The sequence below is a fragment of the Aotus nancymaae genome, unplaced genomic scaffold, assembly GCF_030222135.1.
Source record: "Aotus nancymaae isolate 86718 unplaced genomic scaffold, 86718_ANA_hifiasm-v0.15.2.pri h1tg000010l, whole genome shotgun sequence".
NCBI classification, from domain to species: Eukaryota; Metazoa; Chordata; class Mammalia; order Primates; family Aotidae; genus Aotus; species Aotus nancymaae.
In genome coordinates, this window is record NW_026988421.1 from 79,163,724 (window position 1) to 79,173,555 (window position 9,832).

A 9,832-nucleotide genomic window follows, 5' to 3' on the forward strand; every position below is an offset into this window, starting at 1 on the left:
AGCCTGCCAGCTCCAGAGGCTGTACCTGGAAGATGAAGTGCTCGTCAAACTGTGGGTTGGAGGTTTTGTGTTTGGTCTTGGACTGGAGGAAGCGCCGCTCATCAGGCAGCAGGTAGAGCTTCACCAGGGGGCTGCAGGTCTCCGAGGGGGCTTGCAGCTGCCGCGCCTTGATCAAGCCCACCAGCAACCGCTCGGCCTCCTGCTCATATTCCACCGAGAACCACAGCCGCCCTAGGCAGCCGGCAGGGAATTCGGTCTCACTGTTGTCTTCTGAGAACTTGTACAGCTCTGCATTGATGGCCCCCACCTTACATGCATCTCCTATAACAGAGGGTGGGAGGGCTGGCAGGCCAGAGGAAGGCAGGGGCATGGGAGACAGCCCATGAGGCCAGCTCTGGGCACCCATTCCCATTCTGGTCCATCCCTCTCTGCTGAGCCTCAGCTAGCCTGACCACATCCACCCCACTCTCCTCTCCAGACTAAACATTCCGTCTCTCTAGTGCAGCTCCTCCAGAAAGCCTTCTCAGCAGGAAGGCATTGCTTGGCCAGGCTGGGAATCCTAGCAGAGTACAGATTATTCATACTACTGCCCCCTGGGATTGGCCTCCATCCTTGGAGGTCAGGGCCTATTTCAGGGACACAGTAGCCATCACCTGGCCTGGCCCCCTTCCATGGTGTCTAGAGAATGACTCAGTGATAAAGCATGGCCTTTTGCTTCCTCTTCAAATTAGAAGGGCCAAGGTGATTGTTGGGAGGGTCCTGGGATGGTCTCTTGGGAGATCTTCAGGGCACAGAGGTGGCAGAAAGCTGTGTTTGCAGCCCCTACCATTCTTTCTTCTTGGTCAGCCAACCCATCAACCTGGAGTGGGATCCAGTACAAGTTCTGTACCTGGGATGCCTGGGTTCCAATCCCAATCTGTTTACAGCCTCAGTTTATGTCAAATACGGTGATAATTCCTCTCCCACAGAGTCATAGTGAGGTCTCACTCCAAATCAGCACCCAAGCCCATGTCTCACTGCATGGGGTGCAGCAAGCACTTCATAAATGAAAGCACCCAGAAAGAGTGGTCCCTGGGCAACCCTGGCATCCCTGGGCTGGTTCAGTTGTGTTCTGGAGCCAGGCTGGTGAAAGCAGATGGGGCTACCTGAGCAGACCCTGACCTCTGGGCAAGCCCTGGCAGGGGCACTCACCAAGGCCACCACTGGGGTTGTGAGGCAGCAGCTCCGATGCCGGGCGGGGATCCCATGGGGTGTGGGCCCACTCTCCGCTGTGCAGGGGCACCCAGTCTTGGCCTTGAAGGGAAGGGAGCACCACGAATGGCACACCTGGTGGCCTGTCCAGAGGCAGGGAGACAACATGTAGGTGGCAAGTGAATGATGTGGCCTCAGAGCTCTCAGTCAGGATGCTGGAGCGCCAGGGGCTGAAGGAAGAAAAGCCATTAGGAGCCAGGAGGAGGCCGGGACACCATTTTCTGGGGCCATATCAGGCAACACACACACACACACACACACACACACACACACACACACACGAAATTTGCAGAAGGAGCACAGCCCCCAACGACGGTGTCAACCAGTCTCGGATTCCTGTTGTTCCACTTACTAATTGTGCCCTCGGACCAGCTACTTACATGCGCTGAGCCTCAGTTTCCTCACCTGGAACATGGGTTTCATAATGCCTGCCTAACAGCTGATGTGAGGTTTCTGGGATTTCTTTGTGATAGCTCCCAGCACCGAAGCAGCATGGAGGAGGCTCCCCATAAACAGAACTTTCCTTTTTGACCCCACCCTGAGGGAAACTCCAGGGGCCCATTTGGCCCCACATCCTGCCTCACCTGCTCGGTGGGGTCCTAGCCTGTGGCTGGCAGAGCCTGTCCCGCTGTCCACTGGAGGCAGCTGCAGTGGCCGTGGCTGGTGTTCCAGGCAGCTCCTCATAGGTGAGGGTGGCACAGAACCGTCTCCACAGACAGCAGCTTGCCCCGATCAACAGCAGCAGCAGCAGCCCCCCGATGGTGCCCGCGATCACCAGGGCCAGCTGCTTTGGGGGCAGAGACCACCAGTACTGTGATGCCTGCCTGGGGAAGCCACTCTCCCTCACAGCCCTGGCCTGCTGGGGCAGAACTGAGGCAGCAACCCTGTCCCCTGGGATTGATCTCAGGAGTGGCCCCTGCTGGGGAGGGCTTCCGGGAAGAATGCTGCTGGCTGGATTCTGGCAGCTGTCAGAGGAAAAGCCGTTTACCCCAACCACTCCCCTTCTAGGGTCTGAGGGCCCTGGGCAGAACCTTCTGGTTTTCCTTGGGAAACAGCTGGCCCTGCCCTTGGGATTCTGGCTTAAAGAAACCATTTCCTTGTGTTTCTGAGTAGAAATCAAACCTGCCCTCACCAGAACCTCCATCCCGTGGGCTCCTGTTGAGGACAGGAGGGGCGCTTGGGTGTGGGCGCAGTCAGTTAGGGAAAACCCTGGAAGGAACCTTCCTCCTGGTCTGCAATCAGACAGCTACCCTCTGGGGTCCTGGAACCTGCTGTGAGGCTGGATTCCGGCTCAGGTTCCCTAACCTTCTCTAACACCCGCTCCCTCCCCTAGCCCTCTATCAAGGTGAGCGCGCGGTGAGTCAGGAGAGTGGGTGGGAGGAGGTGGAGGGGGTGGGGAGGTCGAGGGGGCAAGGCCCCTTTGCTGCTGGCCCTCACAAGTCCACATTTGGAGGGCCTAGGAGGCTCCACCCAGGGGTGCTCAGACCCTGGGTCCCAACCGCCGGCCACCTTGGCTGGGCCAAAAATGTGCCTCCCTTAGGGTGACATGCGGGTGCCGGGCATCCCGGGCTCAGGGATCTGGACTGGGTGGGGTGGTGAGAAGGCGGGACTCCCACAACTCCTAAGCAGCAACTGACCGCAAGGAGCGGGGCTCAGCCTCCACTCCATCCCAGCGCCCCTCTAGGAGCGCGCCGAGTCCGGGTAGGACAGGCACTGCACCCCACCGGGGGCGGCGGGGCGGAGACAAGTGCTGAAAGGGCCACAGAGGGGCCGGGGCCGGCGCCGGACTGGGGAGGCGAGGGCGCTTACCCGCCATGGGGCTGCTCTCGCAGGCTGGTCTTGCTGGTCTGGGCTCTGCGGGGCTGGCTCTTAAAGCGCGGCCGGGCGCCGTCGGGCGGGCGCTGGGGCGGTCCGTGGTGGCGCTGGTGCCCGCTGCGTTGCGAGGAGCCGCGCGGTGCACGGAAGGGGCAGGGACCCAGCGCCCTAAGGCCGCAGCCCCGCCCCAGCCCGGCCCTGGCCAAGGCCCAGGCCCGGAGGTGAAGGGGCGCAGAACCTACCGTGAGCTCCTGGAAACCGCAGAGCTCAGGCGAGGCGGGTCCCGGACGCCAGTGCCAGGGGCGCCCAGGGCTCCCTGCGTTTTGGGGCAAGGTGGGGTGAGAGGACCACCCCCATCCCGGAGAGCAGAGCTACAGCCTTCGCACCAGCGTCTGACTTGGGGCTTCGTACCCGACCCCTCACACCTGGTGGCCTTGGAACGCGACCTACCCGCGGCCAGGACTGCGCCCCCGCCTTCCCAGATCCTCCGTAGGCCGAGGCCCCTCCAGGAGCAGCTCCGACCCCGGCTCAAGGGAGCCTTCTCGGATCCCGGGGCGGAGTCTCCGCGCGGGTCCCGGGCCTCAGCGCCGCTCCCCTGACCGCCTTGGGCAGGAGCGCCGCGTTCGCTCACCCATTCGCGATCAGCGGACTAATGGGCGAGGGGTAGAGAGCGCGATTCTGGAGCGGGTTCTGGAAGCTCCTGTGTTCCAACTCCAGCTCCTCACTCGCCAGCCCTGTGATTTGGGACAGCTTAACCGTCCACACTCTGGGTTCACTCTCCTCAATTGGGTTATTGTCTGTGAGGGGCTTTCATAAGGGTGGCCAGCCTGCCAGTGTCTAATGAACTATATAAGGAGCACTTAGAGCGGAGGCGCTTAGCGGCCCAACCGCTGTTACGGTGGTTATCGGACTGAGGCCGGCGTCGCCTAGGTCCCCTCTGTACACCCAACCCCTATTATTATGGTGATTATCAGAGCGCAGGGCCCGCGCTGGCCAGTCCAGGCTGGTGAACGTCCCTTGCCGGAGAGGCGGGAGTAAAGGTGCTGCGCGTCCACTGCTGGTCACCCCGCTGCGCGCCCTGGCTGCGCCCCCATGGTTCCCCCACCAAGGCTCTGGTAGGGAGCGTCTGAGACCTCGAGGCGTCTGAGTGGGGACCGAAATGAACATGTGTGTCTGTGGTGCAGCCGAGTGTTGGGGGTTGTGGGGGAGTGCGTGTTTTAGAGGGCTGGGCCTTCTTGTTTTACAGCCTTGAAGCTTCTGTGCAGTCATAGTCTGGGCCGCACAACCCCGCGTCACCTGTACCTGTCCGAGGGGCAATCAGTGTGCGTGAGGCTCCATCCTGCCCGGCCTTGGCTCACCTAAGGCGGGGAGGGTGGTGAACTGGGGTGCCCCACTGAGCCGGGTCTGGGAGCCCTCAGCGCCAGGGTGCAGAGGCCGAACCCACTCCCCTTCTAGGATATGGGCGGGTGGGAGCATGAGAAGGCGGAGCCCCAGGCCTTTCCACCCAGCAACTGCCCTCAGCTGTGCACTGGGCCTAGCTCTCCACTCTACTTGGAGACAGTCTGGGGTGTCTGGAGAATTCTCCCCAACTTCTGCTTCCCCAAGGTCACTGTGGGGGCAGGTGTCTCAGGAAATGGGGCCTGGGTCCCACTGAAGACCTCCAGTCTGAGTTAGATGTCTGTATGTTTCTCGTTGCCCCTGCAACAAAGTACCACAGATTGAGTGGTTTAAACCACACAGTTCTGGGGGTCAGGACTCTAAACTGGGTTGGTAGGGCCTGTGCCTTCTGGAGGCAAGGGGAGAGAATCTGTTTCCCAGTGTTTCCAGCTCCTAGAGGCTGCTGGCTAGCGGCCTCTTCCTTGGTCTTCACAGTCTGCAGCACAGCCTTTCCTAATCTCTCTCACTCTGGTCATTTCACATCAACTCTTTCTGCCTCCCTCTTGTAGGGACCTCTGTGACTACACGAGGCTCATCAGATAATCCAGGATAACTGCCACCCCCATCTGAAGATCATTAACTTAATCGCACCTGCAAAGCCCTTTTGCCATGTACTCATGGGGTTGGAGGATGAGGACATGACCTCTCTGGCATCATTGTGTGGACTGTGTTGTTCATGCAGTGCCCTGGGACAGGTGGCTTATATTTCCCCTTCCTCTGTCTAGAGCTCCATGTACCCCAACACTGAACTCAGGCAGCTAGCAAGGCTCAGGGGACCCCTACATGGAACCCCTCAGCTATCTTGACCCCTTCCCCCAGCCTCCCTGCACCCCGCCTGACCGGCCCTAATGGTTCATGTGGTCCCATCCACACCAGCCGCCTCCATGATTGGGCTCGAACTGTACTCAGGCTGTTCTGGGGGTGGGGTGGGTAGTGGGTATTTTTTGAAAAGGGAATCCCTTCTGGTACTTCCTGAGTGCCAGGCCCAGAGCTGCCATCTCTCAACCTCCATGCTGTGCTTTTCCGAAGTCCCCATCTTCCTCTGTGTCGCCAAGTCCTGCCAGCTCTTTCTCCTCTGTCCGTCTTTATCATGGCAAAAACCTCACCCAGCCCTCCATCGCCTCTCATCTGGAGCTCTGCGTGGGCCTCCTCTCAGCTCTTCAGATTCGATGCTGTACCACCTCCCCTCCCCGGCTGGTGTCTTCCAGGATCCCCCCCATTCCTCATCCCCCCCCACCTCTCTGCAGTGCTCATGCCCAGACTTGTGCAGCTACTTCCACAGCTCTGCTGATGCACTGGTCCCTCCTACCATGCTGCTCACTCTCTGCCTGAAATACTCAGTGCCCCTCCCACCCTCCTTCTCCACTGCTCATGTTTCAAGATGGACCCCCAGCATCTTGCCTTCTGTGAAACCCTTCATCACCCTCTCCTTGTCCTCATGGTCCTTGCAGCTACCGTGCTGAATATGGGACTCTGTGCCTGTGACTGCTGCCCCATCCCACTCTTCCTGGCAGCCCAGGACTTCCATGAAGGCAGGGGGCCATGTCTTATTCAGCTTGGAATCCCCAGTACACCTCCAGGACTGAGGCTGTGCTGCATGGCAGATGAAGGGCTTGTGCCATCTGGATGAGCTATCCCAGCTTCTGCTCACATTATCCATGCATCATACACATCCTGAGCTCACGATTGCCCACCAGGAGCTCCCTGTCCTGGTCCTGCAGACCAGCTGCTGGGGTCTGCAAAATCATGTTGCCAGTTGTATCTGCAAAATCCTTACACAGCCAGCCAGCCCACTGAGTTTCGAGTCTTTCTTCCTCCACTGGAAGGTGAGAGCAGGTGGCAGGAGGGAGCTCACCTTTCTTGCTGCTCCTCATGTTTTGAGAATCACGATACAGCCTTGATGTAAATGATCCCATTGAACCCTGCCTTATGTCTACCCTGCAGGGTCACAACCCCCTCCTCAGATGAGGAAACTGAATCAAAGAGGCTTTGTGGCCCACCTTTAAGTGATGGAGCTAGGCCTGGCACCTGTCTCCCTTGTTCCTTCCTCACCAGTGACCAGCTATAGGGCAAAACCCCAGGAGACCCTCTCCTGTGGTGATGATGATGAACCAGGCAAAGAGCCACAGGCACTGTGGTCAGCCTCCTCTCCATCCACTGTCCCGGGGGCTCTGAGACCCGGCTGGCCTGGAACCAGCTCTCCAGAACAGAAAGGCATTCAGGATCTGGCTGTAGCTCTGGCTCTGCTTCCTGTTTTCAGACTTTGTTCTTTACTGTGTCTCTGGAGCTGGGAAGCCTGAAAACAGCAGCTGACATGGGTTCTGTCTTTTATGGCCAAGTGGAAGTTATATTTCCATGGCAAAAGCACTTCCAAGGAGGGCTGCAGGAAGTCCAAGAGTTTAAAGACCTGCAAATGCCCACAGGTGATTAATAATTCAGTGCAGCAGATGATTCATGAGAAAGGCCACTTTCAATTAACCTTAAGAATCATCCCTGTCTAAGGAAGTGCCATCTCTCATCACTGAGGAACACAGAGGCCATAGCAGGATAAAGGCCACACTGAGAAGCATGTGGATGACTGTGTTTCTCACATTCATGCAAGTTCCACCAGGTCAGCCCAGCCCAGCTCCTTCTTTGTGAGGAGGAGGGTTCCCATGCCAGCATCCTGTCTTCTCTTTGTTTCCACTAGCGCGGCCTCAGGCTTAATTTCCTCCAGCCCTTTCTTCCGAGGAGCTTGGAGGGAATATCTTTCCTTGTTGGATCAGAACCTCTGTTGTCCCCCACTGAAACATGCTAGTTCCAAATGTGTCCCCTCCTGCAGACAATCACTCCGAGTGGCAGGGTGGACCCAGGCCTGTGGCTTGCTCCTGCTTCTGAGAGTGGTTTCTGCCTCCTGCCTTCCTGCTCCCCTGCCTGCTCTCAGCTGGCACCAGAACCCTGCCTTTCCTCTGGAGGAAACAACTTTCTTCCCCTTCCCTGTCCACGCAGTACATGACACTCCCCTCCTTGCCCCTGTTCTAGGGCTTTGTCCATGACCCTGGCCTGGCTGCTCAGCCTAGTTCATTTCTGGCCGCAGTGATAGGTTCAGGGCCCATGACCCCACCGCCCCTGTGACAGGCTAATCAGGATCAATACTGGAATTCTGTGGGATCTGCTGGGGAAGAGACACCCCCTTTTTGGCAAGAGTTGTTGAGCAGGAGGAGCTAAGTCTGTGGCCATGGAGAGCCCCACGTGGAAGAGCCAGAGAGGACGGAGCCAGCACCGGCACACAGGACTGAAGTGCAAGAAGCCCTTGCATCCTGCGGCAGGCAGCCCCAGTCTCTGGAGGGGTGGAGAGCGAGGGCGGCGGAAAGGAGTGAGCTGGCCAAGGCCACCGTGCTAGGAAGGAGCTGGGCCGCCATTGGCATCAGCCGTTCCAGCTCCAGGGTCTTGACCACCAAGGCTGCCGCTTGGCAAGAAGCAGAAGTCAGGAACTGAGGCAAGGCTTGTCCTTCCTCAGCTGTCACCTCAGCTGTCCTAAAGTTTATTGCTGTCCCCTACCTTAGGGATGGAGTCTTACCAGCCAGGGCGATTGGTGGCAAACAACAGTTAATTTACTTCTCAGCCTCCGTGGCTCACTCCTGCCCCTTGGCCAGTTTCTCTGGTGTTAACAGCTGACCCACATTTTCTTTCTTTTTTTTTCAGGAATAGCAATGTGCTCAGCCCTCAGGCGTGCAGGCGGAAAGCATTTTTTTTTTTCTTTTAGGCAAAAGTCTCACTTTTGTCCCCCAGGCTTGAATGCAATGGCATGATCTCGGCTCACTGCAACCTCTGCCTCCCAGGTTCAAGTCATTCTTTTGTCTCAGCCTCCAGAGGAGCTGGGATTACAGGTGCCTGACACCATGCCAGGCTAATTTTTGCATTTTCAGTAGAGACAGGGTTTTACCACGTTGGCTAAGCTGGTCTCGAACTCCTGAGCTCAGGTGATCTGCCTACCTCGGCTTCCCAAAGTGCTGAGATTATAGACGTGAGCCACGGTGCCTGGCCACGGAAAGACTTTAATATGCTAAATTGATGTGTTGGTTGAGACATGAAGAAATTAGCTATCAAACTCCAAAGAGTGGCTACAGATTAAGACGTAGATTTCCAAAGGTGGCTGAGAACCCGTTGGACAACTGGCCCCCAGTGAAAGGCAGGGTTGAGAGAGTGAATGAGGCAGGGAATTTGCTGGATTCCTTTCCTGAGGGCTGGGGCTGTGATGTGGACTCCTACCTCCCAAGTTTGGCCGGGGCTGGGGTGGGGCTCAGGGAGGGAGGGTGCAGGTGGAGCACAGGACAGCCTGCCCTCTGGCTCAGAGAGCGTGGGCTTCAACAACACTGCTCTGAGAGCTTGCGACTGAATGGCAGTGGGGGCGCCACAGGCAATTGTGGCTTCTTGGTTCTGATGAAGAGAGCAAGCAGCTGCTGCATTGGAAAGCCCCCGGGATCCCTCAGACGCCAGCCAAAGGTTTGTGGATCTTGGGGACATAGCACGCCACTGGTAGTGCAAGTGTGGCTTAGAGTATGATGGGGAATTGTCACCGACCTGTGCCTGGGGACTTGTCAGGATGCGGAATGTGTGCATACTTCCCACAACCAGATGTTGGCTGTGTGAATGAAAGAGCTGGTATGTGATCATCTCAGCCCTGACCACAGGGCCTACCCAGAGGGCCGATGCAGCACAGTGGAAGAAAGTAGGAGGTGAACATTCTAGGGGCCGAGGAGGGAGCAAGTGGCTCCTGATTCATGCTCAGGTCAAGGGCACTCTGGCTCTCGAGTGGGGGTCAGGGGTGAAGGATGGAAGGGTTTCTTACAAAGTGCCCATTTGAACATGAAACCTCTTTCAGATCCAGAGAGGGAAGGCATCTATGAGACCATCAGGACAGAACTTTCCAAACCCCTTTCCCTTCCTATGTTCGTGCTCTTACCTTAGAAGTCTGCTGTGGGCAGTGAGAGAGGAGAGAAAAGGCTGACCACAGCACCCTCTCCAAGGGCAGGGGCTGTCTGGCTGGTCCTCACCGGGGCAGACGGGGAGAATTAGCTCAAGTTTGCAGATTCGATTATTACCTAGGTGGCCCTTCTGATGACTGTCTTGTGACTGTGGGGATGTGGCTAGAAGGGAATGATCTCTGCTGAATACCTGCTCCTTCCAAGTGTGGCCTCCATAGGGAGCTCGGGTCTCTCCTTTGTTCCCTCAAATAGATCCTGAGATCTTGAACAATTTTACTGGGCTTTAGCGCTCAAGGCTGAGCTTTCACTTCCACAAACAAATCAGTTAAAAGTGCTGAGCCTGTGGGAAGGCTGTTCTTTGG

At 57.5% G+C, this 9,832-nt stretch overlaps 1 pseudogene; it reads right to left on the reverse strand.

Moving 5' to 3' along the window:
- Window positions 1–3,423, reverse strand: part of LOC105731025 (synaptotagmin-15B-like) — a 195,247-nt pseudogene extending 191,824 nt beyond the window's left edge.
- Between the last annotated feature and the right edge of the window lie 6,409 nt (window positions 3,424–9,832).